Below are 14,563 nucleotides of genomic sequence, written 5' to 3' on the forward strand. Positions count from 1 at the left end.
ACCATCTGGGGGTCACCTCATGTGGGTCACCTGCATGGTGAGGCCATCACAGCCCCTGTGTCACACCTAGGCCCTGCCACACCCTGCCATGCAGGCTGCTAGCATCCATGGTTTACCCGTGTGCTGAGAACAACACAGACAATGGGTGTCACCTTTTCATGCTCACACCCCACCCTGCAGGGGTGACCTCGCATGTGCCAACCATGTGGCGAGGCCTCACAACTGCCGGGTGCCACCTCAGCCTCATAACTCCCTGCTGGCAAGATGCCACACCATGTAAGTCACCTGTGTGGGGAGCTCCTTATTGCCACAGGTTGCCACGTCGGCCCAGGAACCCCCAGTCCATTGCACTGTTACCTCACATGGGTCACACATGTGCTGAGGCTTTCATGGCTGCTGGGTGACATATTGGCCCAGGCACTACCTTCCAGGTGAGGTGGCACATCACGCATGGGACCCATGTGTTGAAGCCATCATGGCCACCAGGTGGCACCTTGGCCTTGTCATAACCCAGCCGGCGGGGTGTCATCTCACATGGATCAGCCACCAAGTGGGTCCTTCACGGCCATCGGGTGTCACCACTGCCTGGTCACCCCCTTCCCAGCAGGGTGACACCTCACTCATGTCAACTGCATGGCAAGGACATCATGGTCACCGGGAGTCACCTCAGCTGCGTCACACCCCACTTGGGGGATGTCACCATGCACAAGCTAGCCATATCTGGAGCCCGTCATGGCTGCTGTATCACCTTGTCTTGGTCACACCATGCCCTGTGTGGTGTCTCCTCATATGTGTCACCCACATGGCGAGGCTGTTATAGGCAGAGTGTGTCACCTGGCTTCAGTCACACCCCCATCAGAGTGTCACCACATGCATGCTATCCATCTGACAGTGCCGCCACGATCGCCAGGGATCACTTCCCCTCAGTCACACACAGCCGAACAGGGTGTCAGCTCGTGTGTGTCACCTGTATGGTGAGGCTTTCAAGGCCACCTGCTGTCACGTCAAGTGATTCACACTCCACCTCAGCTGTGTCACCTCCCACATGTCACCTGCGTGGCGAGGCCATCCGAGCCACTGGGTGTCACCTTCCCTTGTTCACACCCAGCACGATGGATGTATCCTGCTGTGTGTCACCCACATGGTGTTGTTGTCATGTGTAGCAGGTGTACCTTTGCCTCCGTTACAGCCTTCTGGTGGGATGGCAGTGACAGGGGTCACCTGCATGTCAAGGCCATCCTGGCTGCTGAGGGTCATCTCAGCCCTGGCACAGTCTGCCCATTGCTGTTTCAACCCTTGTGTGTCACTCATGTGGCATGGCCATCAGCCACTGGGTGTCACCACCACCCGGGCATGTTCTGGATGGTGGAGTGTCCCATTCCATGAGTCACCTGTGTAGCAAGGTCATCACAGCCAGTGGGTGTCACTTCCCCTTGGTCAACCCCTTCGTAGGTTTGTCACTTCCTGCCTCTCAGACTCATGGCAAGGCTGTCACTGCTGCTGTCTGTCACCTTCCCTCACTTACACCCAACCCAGCAGCTGTCACCTCACGTGCATCACCTGTGTTGGGAGGCCATCACAGCTGCAGGCTTCACCTCGGCCCAGTCACACCTGATGCAGCGAGTTGGCATCTTGCACGGGGCACCTGCATGGTGAGGCCACCACAGCCGCTGGGTTAAAGTCAGCCTGGTCACAGCCCACCCAGCAAGGTTTCCGATTGTTTGTGTCATCCACATGGCAAGGCCATCACAGCTGGTGGGTTCACCTCACCTCGGTCACACACTGCTGGTGGAGTGGCATCTTTCAGGGGTCACCCACATCGCAAGGTCATTACTGCGGCCAAGTTTCACTTCAGCCTGCTCACACCCCGTCCAGTGGGGTGCCAAATTGCAGGGGTCACCCAAATGACAAGGTTGCCTTGGCTGCCATTAACCACCTCAGCCCTGTCACACCTTGACCAGTCAGGTGCCAGCTTGTGCTGGTCACCTGCATGGCCAAGCCATCACAGACACCAGCTGTCCACTTGGCTCAGTCACACCCTGCCTGGTGGAGTGCCACCTCACATGGGTCCCCCATGCAGCAAAACTCTCATGGCCACTGGGTGTCATCTGGCCTGGGCACTATCTGCCAGGTGGAATGCAACCTCGTGTGGTCATGCATTTGGCGGGGCCATCACAGCAGCCAGGTGTGATCAAGGCCTGGACACACACTGGCAAGCAAGATGTCACCTCATGTTGGTCACCTGCATGGTTGGGCCATCATAGCTGGCAACTCTCACCTTGGCCCATTCCGACGCCACACTTTTGGTTGGCACGTCGATTGGTTCAACTCCATGGCCAGGCCATACCAGCCCCCCTGTGTCACCTTGGCTGGGTCAAACCCCACCCAGTGGGGTGAAACCTAGCATGGGTCACCCGCGTGGCAAGCCCATCACAGCTACTGGGTGTCACCTAGCCTTGGTCACACCTCATATGGCAGGATGCCACCTCAGCTGGCTAACCCACACGGCAAGGCTTCATGGCACCGGGTGTCAGCTTGGTCTGGTCACACTTCTCCCGGCAGGGGGTCACCTCACATGGGACAACTGTATGGCCAGGCTGACATGTCTGCTGGGTGTCACCTCGGAGCTGTGCCACCCTGCACTGCAGGGTATCACCACACTGGCTCACCCATGTGGCAAGGCCATTATGGCCACTGGGTGTTCCTTTGGCACTGTCACACCCTGCCTGCTGGGGTGGTGCCTGTCACATGCTACCCATGTGGCATGGCCATAACAGTCACTGGGTGTCACCTATCCTTGGTCACAACCTGCATGCCAGGGTGTCACCTCACTTCGGTCAACTGCATGGCAAGGCCACCATGGTTGCTGGGTGTCACCTAGGTCCTGACACACCCTGCACTGCAGGGGGGCACCTTGCATGGGTCACCCATGTGGCAAGGCCATTAAGGCTGCTAGGTTTCACTTTGGCATGGTCACATCCCACCAGGCAGGGGGTCACCACACATGTGCCACCCATCCACTGAGTCTGTCAGAGGCTCTGGTTGTCACCTTGGCCTAGTCACACCCCATGAGGGGGCATGCCATCTCACATGGCTACCCTCTTGGGGAGGCCATCATGGACACTGGGTGTCACACCAGCCCGGTACCAATCTGCCTGGTGGGGTACCACATCACATGGTTCACCCATGTGGCGAGGTCACCATGGCTGCCAGGTGTCACCCTGGTCCGGTCACATTCTGCCCAGTGGGGTGTCCCATCATGCAGGTAAACCCCTTGGTGACGGCATCACAGCTGCAGGGTGACACATCATCCCAGGCACACTCCCCCTGTCATGGGGCCACTTTGCACAGGTCTCCCATGTGGCAAGGCCCTCACAGCTGCCAGCAGTCATCTTGGCCTGCTCACACCCCACCATCTGGGGGTCACCTCATGTGGGTCACCTGCATGGTGAGGCCATCACAGCCCCTGTGTCACACCTAGGCCCTGCCACACCCTGCCATGCAGGCTGCTAGCATCCATGGTTTACCCGTGTGCTGAGAACAACACAGACAATGGGTGTCACCTTTTCATGCTCACACCCCACCCTGCAGGGGTGACCTCGCATGTGCCAACCATGTGGCGAGGCCTCACAACTGCTGGGTGCCACCTCAGCCTCATAACTCCCTGCTGGCAAGATGCCACACCATGTAATTCACCTGTGTGGGGAGCTCCTTATTGCCACAGGTTGTCACATCGGCCCAGGAACCCCCAGTCCATTGCACTGTTACCTCACATGGGTCACACATGTGCTGAGGCTTTCATGGCTGCTGGGTGACATATTGGCCCAGGCACTACCTTCCAGGTGAGGTGGCACATCACGCATGGGACCCATGTGTTGAAGCCATCATGGCCACCAGGTGGCACCTTGGCCTTGTCATAACCCAGCCGGCGGGGTGTCATCTCACATGGATCAGCTGCCAAGTGGGTCCTTCACGGCCATCGGGAGTCACCACTGCCTGGTCACCCCCTTCCCAGCAGGGTGACACCTCACTCATGTCAACTGCATGGCAAGGACATCATGGTCACCGGGAGTCACCTCAGCTGCGTCACACCCCACTTGGGGGATGTCACCATGCACAAGCTAGCCATATCTGGAGCCCGTCATGGCTGCTGTATCACCTTGTCTTGGTCACACCATGCCCTGTGTGGTGTCTCCTCATATGTGTCACCCACATGGCGAGGCTGTTATAGGCAGAGTGTGTCACCTGGCTTCAGTCACACCCCCATCAGAGTGTCACCACATGCATGCTATCCATCTGACAGTGCCGCCACGATCGCCAGGAATCACTTCCCCTCAGTCACACACAGCCGAACAGGGTGTCAGCTCGTGTGTGTCACCTGTATGGTGAGGCTTTCAAGGCCACCTGCTGTCACATCAAGTGATTCACACTCAACCTCAGCTGTGTCACCTCCCACATGTCACCTGCGTGGCGAAGCCATCCGAGCCACTGGGTGTCACCTTCCCTTGTTCACACCCAGCACGATGGATGTATCCTGCTGTGTGTCACCCACATGGTGTTGTTGTCATGTGTAGCAGGTGTACCTTTGCCTCTGTTACAGCCTTCTGGTGGGATGGCAGTGACAGGGGTCACCTGCATGTCAAGGCCATCCTGGCTGCTGAGGGTCATCTCAGCCCTGGCACAGCCTGCCCATTGCTGTTTCAACTCTTGTGTGTCACTCATGTGGCATGGCCATCAGCCACTGGGTGTCACCACCACCCGGGCATGTTCTGGATGGTGGAGTGTCCCATTCCATGAGTCACCTGTGTAGCAAGGTCATCACAGCCAGTGGGTGTCACTTCCCCTTGGTCAACCCCTTCGTAGGTTTGTCACTTCCTGCCTCTCAGACTCATGGCAAGGCTGTCACTGCTGCTGTCTGTCACCTTCCCTCACTTACACCCAACCCAGCAGCTGTCACCTCACGTGCATCACCTGTGTTGGGAGGCCATCACAGCTGCAGGCTTCACCTCGGCCCAGTCACACCTGATGCAGCGAGTTGGCATCTTGCACGGGGCACCTGCATGGTGAGACCACCACAGCCGCTGGGTTAAAGTCAGCCTGGTCACAGCGCACCCAGCAAGGTTTCTGATTGTTTGTGTCATCCACATGGCAAGGCCATCACAGCTGGTGGGTTCACCTCACCTCGGTCACACACTGCTGGTGGAGTGGCATCTTGTAGGGGTCACCCACGTCGCAAGGTCATTACTGCGGCCAAGTTTCACTTCAGCCTGGTCACACCCTGCCCAGTGGGGTGCCAAATTGCAGGGGTCACCCAAATGACAAGGTTGCCTTGGCTACCATTAACCACCTCAGCCCTGTCACACCTTGACCAGTCAGGTGCCAGCTTGTGCTGGTCACCTGCATGGCCAAGCCATCACAGACACCAGCTGTCCACTTGGCTCAGTCACACCCCGCCTGGTGGAGTGCCACCTCACATGGGTCCCCCATGCAGCAAAACTCTCATGGCCACTGGGTGTCATCTGGCCTGGGCACTATCTGCCAGGTGGAATGCAACCTCGTGTGGTCATGCATTTGGCGGGGCCATCACGGCAGCCAGGTGTGATCAAGGCCTGGACACACCCTGGCAAGCAAGATGCCACCTCATGTTGGTCACCCGCTTTGTTAGGCCATCATAGCTGGCAACTCTCACCTTGGCCCATTCCGACGCCACACTTTTGGTTGGCACGTCGATTGGTTCAACTCCATGGCCAGGCCATACCAGCCCCCCTGTGTCACCTTGGCTTGGTCAAACCCCACAAATGGGGTGTAACCTATCATGGGTCACCCGCGTTGCAAGCCCATCACAGCTACTGGGGGTCACCTAGCCTTGGTCACACCTCATATGGCAGGATGCCACCTCAGCTGGCTAACCTACACGGCAAGGCTACATGGCACCGGGTGTCAGCTTGGTCTGGTCACACTTCTCCCAGCAGGGGGTCACCTCACATGGGACAACTGTATGGCCAGGCTGACATGTCTGCTGGGTGTCACCTCGGAGCTGTGCCACCCTGCACTGCAGGGTATCACCACACTGGCTCACCCATGTGGCAAGGCCATTATGGCCACTGGGTGTTCCTTTGGCACTGTCACACCCTGCCTGCTGGGGTGGTGCCTGTCACATGCCCCCCTGTGGCAAGGCCATAACAGTCACTGGGTGTCACCTATCCTTGGTCACAACCTGCATGCCAGGGTGTCACCTCACTTCGGTCAACTGCATGGCAAGGCCACCATGGTTGCTGGGTGTCACCTAGGTCCTGACACACCCTGCACTGCAGGGGGGCACCATGCATGGGTCACCCATGTGGCAAGGCCATTAAGGCTGCTAGGTTTCACTTTGGCATGGTCACATCCCACCAGGCAGGGGGTCACCACACATGTGCCACCCATCCACTGAGGCTGTCAGAGGCTCTGGTTGTCACCTTGGCCTAGTCACACCCCATGAGGGGGCGTGCCATCTCACATGGCTACCCACTTGGGAAGGCCATCATGGACACTGGGTGTCACACCAGCCTGGTACCAATCTGCCTGGTGGGGTACCACATCACATGGTTCACCCATGTGGCGAGGTCACCATGGCTGCCAGGTGTCACCCTGGTCCGGTCACATTCTGCCCAGTGGGGTGTCCCATCATGCAGGTAAACCCCTTGGTGATGGCATCACAGCTGCAGGGTGACACATCATCCCAGGCACACTCCCCCTGTCATGGGGCCACTTTGCACAGGTCTCCCATGTGGCAAGGCCCTCACAGCTGCCAGCAGTCATCTTGGCCTGCTCACACCCCACCATCTGGGGGTCACCTCATGTGGGTCACCTGCATGGTGAGGCCATCACAGCCCCTGTGTCACACCTAGGCCCTGCCACACCCTGCCATGCAGGCTGCTAGCATCCACGGTTTACCTGTGTGCTGAGAACAACACAGACAATGGGTGTCACCTTTTCATGCTCACACCCCACCCTGCAGGGGTGACCTCGCATGTGCCAACCATGTGGCGAGGCCTCACAACTGCCGGGTGCCACCTCAGCCTCATAACTCCCTGCTGGCAAGATGCCACACCATGTAAGTCACCTGTGTGGGGAGCTCCTTATTGCCACAGGCTGTAACGTCGGCCCAGGAACCCCCAGTCCATTGCACTGTTACCTCACATGGGTCACACATGTGCTGAGGCTTTCATGGCTGCTGGGTGACATATTGGCCCAGGCACTACCTTCCAGGTGAGGTGGCACATCACGCATGGGACCCATGTGTTGAAGCCATCATGGCCACCAGCTGGCACCTTGGCCTTGTCATAACCCAGCCGGCGGGGTGTCATCTCACATGGATCAGCCGCCAAGTGGGTCCTTCACGGCCATCGGGTGTCACCACTGCCTGGTCACCCCCTTCCCAGCAGGGTGACACCTCACTCATGTCAACTGCATGGCAAGGACATCATGGTCACCGGGAGTCACCTCAGCTGCGTCACACCCCACTTGGGGGATGTCACCATGCACAAGCTAGCCATATCTGGAGCCCGTCATGGCTGCTGTATCACCTTGTCTTGGTCACACCATGCCCTGTGTGGTGTCTCCTCATATGTGTCACCCACATGGCGAGGCTGTTATAGGCAGAGTGTGTCACCTGGCTTCAGTCACACCCCCATCAGAGTGTCACCACATGCATGCTATCCATCTGACAGTGCCGCCACGATCGCCAGGGATCACTTCCCCTCAGTCACACACAGCCGAACAGCGTGTCAGCTCGTGTGTGTCACCTGTATGGTGAGGCTTTCAAGGCCACCTGCTGTCACGTCAAGTGATTCACACTCCACCTCAGCTGTGTCACCTCCCACATGTCACCTGCGTGGCGAGGCCATCCGAGCCACTGGGTGTCACCTTCCCTTGTTCACACCCAGCACGATGGATGTATCCTGCTGTGTGTCACCCACATGGTGTTGTTGTCATGTGTAGCAGGTGTACCTTTGCCTCCGTTACAGCCTTCTGGTGGGATGGCAGTGACAGGGGTCACCTGCATGTCAAGGCCATCCTGACTGCTGAGGGTCATCTCAGCCCTGGCACAGCCTGCCCATTGCTGTTTCAACTCTTGTGTGTCACTCATGTGGCATGGCCATCAGCCACTGGGTGTCACCACCACCCGGGCATGTTCTGGATGGTGGAGTGTCCCATTACATGAGTCACCTGTGTAGCAAGGTCATCACAGCCAGTGGGTGTCACTTCCCCTTGGTCAACCCCTTCGTAGGTTTGTCACTTCCTGCCTCTCAGACTCATGGCAAGGCTGTCACTGCTGCTGTCTGTCACCTTCCCTCACTTACACCCAACCCAGCAGCTGTCACCTCACGTGCATCACCTGTTTTGGGAGGCCATCACAGCTGCAGGCTTCACCTCGGCCCAGTCACACCTGATGCAGCGAGTTGGCATCTTGCACGGGGCACCTGCATGGTGAGGCCACCACAGCCGCTGGGTTAAAGTCAGCCTGGTCACAGCCCACCCAGCAAGGTTTCCGATTGTTTGTGTCATCCACATGGCAAGGCCATCACAGCTGGTGGGTTCACCTCACCTTGGTCACACACTGCTGGTGGAGTGGCATCTTGTAGGGGTCACCCACATCGCAAGGTCATTACTGCGGCCAAGTTTCACTTCAGCCTGGTCACACCCCGCCCAGTGGGGTGCCAAATTGCAGGGGTCACCCAAATGACAAGGTTGCCTTGGCTGCCATTAACCACCTCAGCCCTGTCACACCTTGACCAGTCAGGTGCCAGCTTGTGCTGGTCACCTGCATGGCCAAGCCATCACAGACACCAGCTGTCCACTTGGCTCAGTCACACCCCGCCTGGTGGAGTGCCACCTCACATGGGTCCCCCATGCAGCAAAACTCTCATGGCCACTGGGTGTCATCTGGCCTGGGCACAATCTGCCAGGTGGAATGCAACCTCGTGTGGTCATGCATTTGGTGGGGCCATCACAGCAGCCAGGTGTGATCAAGGCCTGGACACATCCTGGCAAGCAAGATGTCACCTCATGTTGGTCACCCGCATGGTTGGGCCATCATAGCTGGCAACTCTCACCTTGGCCCATTCCGATGCCACACTTTTGGTTGGCACGTCGATTGGTTCAACTCCATGGCCAGGCCATACCAGCCCCCCTGTGTCACCTTGGCTGGGTTAAACCCCACCCAGTGGGGTGAAACCTAGCATGGGTCACCCGCGTGTCAAGCCCATCACAGCTACTGGGTGTCACCTAGCCTTGGTCACACCTCATATGGCAGGATGCCACCTCAGCTGGCTAACCCACACGGCAAGGCTTCATGGCACCGGGTGTCAGCTTGGTCTGGTCACACTTCTCCCGGCAGGGGGTCACCTCACATGGGACAACTGTATGGCCAGGCTGACATGTCTGCTGGGTGTCACCTCAGAGCTGTGCCACCCCACACTGCAGGGTATCACCACACTGGCTCACCCATGTGGCAAGGCCATTATGGCCACTGGGTGTTCCTTTGGCACTGTCACACCCTGCCTGCTGGGGTGGTGCCTGTCACATGCCACCCATGTGGCAAGGCCATAACAGTCACTGCGTGTCACCTATCCTTGGTCACATCCTGCATGCCAGGGTGTCACCTCACTTTGGTCAATTGCATGGCAAGGACACCATGGTTGCTGGGTGTCACCTAGGTCCTGACACACCCTGCACTGCAGGGGGGCACCATGCATGGGTCACCCATGTGGCAAGGCCATTAAGGCTGCTAGGTTTCACTTTGGCATGGTCACATCCCACCAGTCAGGGGGTCACCACACATGTGCCACCCATCCACTGAGGCTGTCAGAGGCTCTGGTTGTCACCTTGGCCTAGTCACACCCCATGAGGGGGCGTGCCATCTCACATGGCTACCCACTTGGGGAGGCCATCATGGACACTGGGTGTCACACCAGCCCGGTACCAATCTGCCTGGTGGGGTACCACATCACATGGTTCACCCATGTGGCGAGGTCACCATTGCTGCCAGGTGTCACCCTGGTCCGGTCACATTCTGCCCAGTGGGGTGTCCCATCATGCAGGTAACCCTATTGGTGAGGGCATCACAGCTGCAGGGTGACACATCATCCCAGGCACACTCCCCCTGTCATGGGGCCACTTTGCACAGGTCTCCCATGTGGCAAGGCCCTCACAGCTGCCAGCAGTCATCTTGGCCTGCTCACACCCCACCATCTGGGGGTCACCTCATGTGGGTCACCTGCATGGTGAGGCCATCACAGCCCCTGTGTCACACCTAGGCCCTGCCACACCCTGCCATGCAGGCTGCTAGCATCCATGGTTTACCCGTGTGCTGAGAACAACACAGACAATGGGTGTCACCTTTTCATGCTCACACCCCACCCTGCAGGGGTGACCTCGCATGTGCCAACCATGTGGTGAGGCCTCACAAATGCTGGGTGCCACCTCAGCCTCATAACTCCCTGCTGGCAAGATGCCACACCATGTAAGTCACCTGTGTGGGGAGCTCCTTATTGCCACAGGGTGTCACGTCAGCCTAGGTCCCCCAGTGCATTGCACTGTTACCTCACATGGGTCAGACATGTGCTGAGGCTTTCATGGCTGCTGGGTGACATATTGGCCCAGGCACTACCTTCCAGGTGAGGTGGCACATCACGCATGGGACCCATGTGTTGAAGCCATCATGGCCACCAGGTGGCACCTTGGCCTTGTCATAACCCAGCCGGCAGGGTGTCATCTCACATGGATCAGCTGCCAAGTGGGTCCTTCACGGCCATCGGGTGTCACCACTGCCTGGTCACCCCCTTCCCAGCAGGGTGACACCTCACTCATGTCAACTGCATGGCAAGGACATCATGGTCACCAGGAGTCACCTCAGCTGCATCACACCCAACTTGGGGGATTTCACCATGCAGAAGCTAGCCATATCTGGAGCCCGTCATGGCTGCTGTATCACCTTGTCTTGGTCACACCATGGCCTGTGTGGTGTCTCCTCATATGTGTCACCCACATGGCGAGGCTGTTATAGGCAGAGTGTGTCACCTGGCTTCTGTCACACCCCCATCAGAGTGTCACCACATGCATGCTACCCGTCTGACAGTGCCGCCACGATCGCCAGGTATCACTTCGCCTCAGTCACACACAGCCAAACAGGGTGTCAGCTCGTGTGTGTCACCTGTATGGTGAGGCTTTCAAGGCCACCTGCTGTCACGTCAAGTGATTCACACTCCACCTCAGCTGTGTCACCTCCCACATGTCACCTGCGTGGCGAGGCCATCCGAGCCACTGGGTGTCACCTTCCCTTGTTCACACCCAGCACGATGGATGTATCCTGCTGTGTGTCACCCACATGGTGTTGTTGTCATGTGTAGCAGGTGTACCTTTGCCTCCGTTACAGCCTTCTGGTGGGATGGCAGTGACAGGGGTCACCTGCATGTCAAGGCCATCCTGGCTGCTGAGGGTCATCTCAGCCCTGGCACAGCCTGCCCATTGCTGTTTCAACTCTTGTGTGTCACTCATGTGGCATGGCCATCAGCCACTGGGTGTCACCACCACCCGGGCATGTTCTGGATGGTGGAGTGTCCCATTCCATGAGTCACCTGTGTAGCAAGGTCATCACAGCCAGTGGGTGTCACTTCCCCTTGGTCAACCCCTTCGTAGGTTTGTCACTTCCTGCCTCTCAGACTCATGGCAAGGCTGTCACTGCTGCTGTCTGTCACCTTCCCTCACTTACACCCAACCCAGCAGCTGTCACCTCACGTGCATCACCTGTGTTGGGAGGCCATCACAGCTGCCGGCTTCACCTCGGCCCAGTCACACCTGATGCAGCGAGTTGGCATCTTGCACGGGCACCTGCATGGTGAGGCCACCACAGCCGCTGGGTTAAAGTCAGCCTGGTCACAGCCCACCCAGCAAGGATTCCGATTGTTTGTGTCATCCATATGGCAAGGCCATCACAGCTGGTGGGTTCACCTCACCTCGGTCACACACTGCTGGTGGAGTGGCATCTTTCAGGGGTCACCCACATCACAAGGTCATTACTGCGGCCAAGTTTCACTTCAGCCTGGTCACACCCCGCCCAGTGGGGTGCCAAATTGCAGGGGTCACCCAAATGACAAGGTTGCCTTGGCTGCCATTAACCACCTCAGCCCTGTCACACCTTGACCAGTCAGGTGCCAGCTTGTGCTGGTCACCTGCATGGCCAAGCCATCACAGACACCAGCTGTCCACTTGGCTCAGTCACACCCCGCCTGGTGGAGTGCCACCTCACATGGGTCCCCCATGCAGCAAAACTCTCATGGCCACTGGGTGTCATCTGGCCTGGGCACTATCTGCCAGGTGGAATGCAACCTCGTGTGGTCATGAATTTGGCGGGGCCATCACGGCAGCCAGGTGTGATCAAACCCTGGACACACCCTGGCAAGCAAGATGCCACCTCATGTTGGTCACCCGCATGGTTGGGCCATCATAGCTGGCAACTCTCACCTTGGCCCATTCTGACGCCACACTTTTGGTTGCCATGTCGATTGGTTCAACTCCATGGCCAGGTCATACCAGCCCCCCTGTGTCACCTTGGCTGGGTCAAACCCCACCCAGTGGGGTGTAACCTTGCATGGGTCACCCACATGGCAAGCCCATCACAGCTACTGGGTGTCACCTAGCCTTGGTCACACCTCATATGGCAGGATGCCACCTCAGCTGGCTAACCTACACAGCAAGACTTCATGGCACCGGGTGTCGGCTTGGTCTGGTCACACTTCTCCCGGCAGGGGGTCACCTCACATGGGACAACTGTATGGCCAGGCTGACATGTCTGCTGGGTGTCACCTCAGAGCTGTGCCACCCCACACTGCAGGGTATCACCACACTGGCTCACCCATGTGGCAAGGCCATTATGGCCACTGGGTGTTCCTTTGGCACTGTCACACCCTGCCTGCTGGGGTGGTGCCTGTCACATGCCACCCATGTGGCAAGGCCATAACAGTCACTGGGTGTCACCTATCCTTGGTCACATCCTGCATGCCAGGGTGTCACCTCACTTTGGTCAATTGCATGGCAAGGACACCATGGTTGCTGGGTGTCACCTAGGTCCTGACACACCCTGCACTGCAGGGGGGCACCATGCATGGGTCACCCATGTGGCAAGGCCATTAAGGCTGCTAGGTTTCACTTTGGCATGGTCACATCCCACCAGGCAGGGGGTCACCACACATGTGCCACCCATCCACTGAGGCTGTCAGAGGCTCTGGTTGTCACCTTGGCCTAGTCACACCCCATGAGGGGGCGTGCCATCTCACATGGCTACCCACTTGGGGAGGCCATCATGGACACTGGGTGTCACACCAGCCCGGTACCAATCTGCCTGGTGGGGTACCACATCACATGGTTCACCCATGTGGCGAGGTCACCATGGCTGCCAGGTGTCACCCTGGTCCGGTCACATTCTGCCCAGTGGGGTGTCCCATCATGCAGGTAAACCCCTTGGTGACGGCATCACAGCTGCAGGGTGACACATCATCCCAGGCACACTCCCCCTGTCATGGGGCCACTTTGCACAGGTCTCCCATGTGGCAAGGCCCTCACAGCTGCCAGCAGTCATCTTGGCCTGCTCACACCCCACCATCTGGGGGTCACCTCATGTGGGTCACCTGCATGGTGAGGCCATCACAGCCCCTGTGTCACACCTAGGCCCTGCCACACCCTGCCATGCAGGCTGCTAGCATCCATGGTTTACCCGTGTGCTGAGAACAACACAGACAATGGGTGTCACCTTTTCATGCTCACACCCCACCCTGCAGGGGTGACCTCGCATGTGCCAACCATGTGGCGAGGCCTCACAACTGCCGGGTGCCACCTCAGCCTCATAACTCCCTGCTGGCAAGATGCCACACCATGTAAGTCACCTGTGTGGGGAGCTCCTTATTGCCACAGGTTGTCACGTCGGCCCAGGAACCCCCAGTCCATTGCACTGTTACCTCACATGGGTCACACATGTGCTGAGGCTTTCATGGCTGCTGGGTGACATATTGGCCCAGGCACTACCTTCCAGGTGAGGTGGCACATCACGCATGGGACCCATGTGTTGAAGCCATCATGGCCACCAGGTGGCACCTTGGCCTTGTCATAACCCAGCCGGCGGGGTGTCATCTCACATGGATCAGCCGCCAAGTGGGTCCTTCACGGCCATCGGGTGTCACCACTGCCTGGTCACCCCCTTCCCAGCAGGGTGACACCTCACTCATGTCAACTGCATGGCAAGGACATCATGGTCACCGGGAGTCACCTCAGCTGCGTCACACCCCACTTGGGGGATGTCACCATGCACAAGCTAGCCATATCTGGAGCCCGTCATGGCTGCTGTATCACCTTGTCTTGGTCACACCATGCCCTGTGTGGTGTCTCCTCATATGTGTCACCCACATGGCGAGGCTGTTATAGGCAGAGTGTGTCACCTGGCTTCAGTCACACCCCCATCAGAGTGTCACCACATGCATGCTATCCATATGACAGTGCCGCCACGATCGCCAGGGATCACTTCCCC

The sequence above is a fragment of the Hippopotamus amphibius genome, chromosome 4 (assembly GCF_030028045.1).
Source record: "Hippopotamus amphibius kiboko isolate mHipAmp2 chromosome 4, mHipAmp2.hap2, whole genome shotgun sequence".
NCBI lineage: Eukaryota > Metazoa > Chordata > Mammalia > Artiodactyla > Hippopotamidae > Hippopotamus > Hippopotamus amphibius.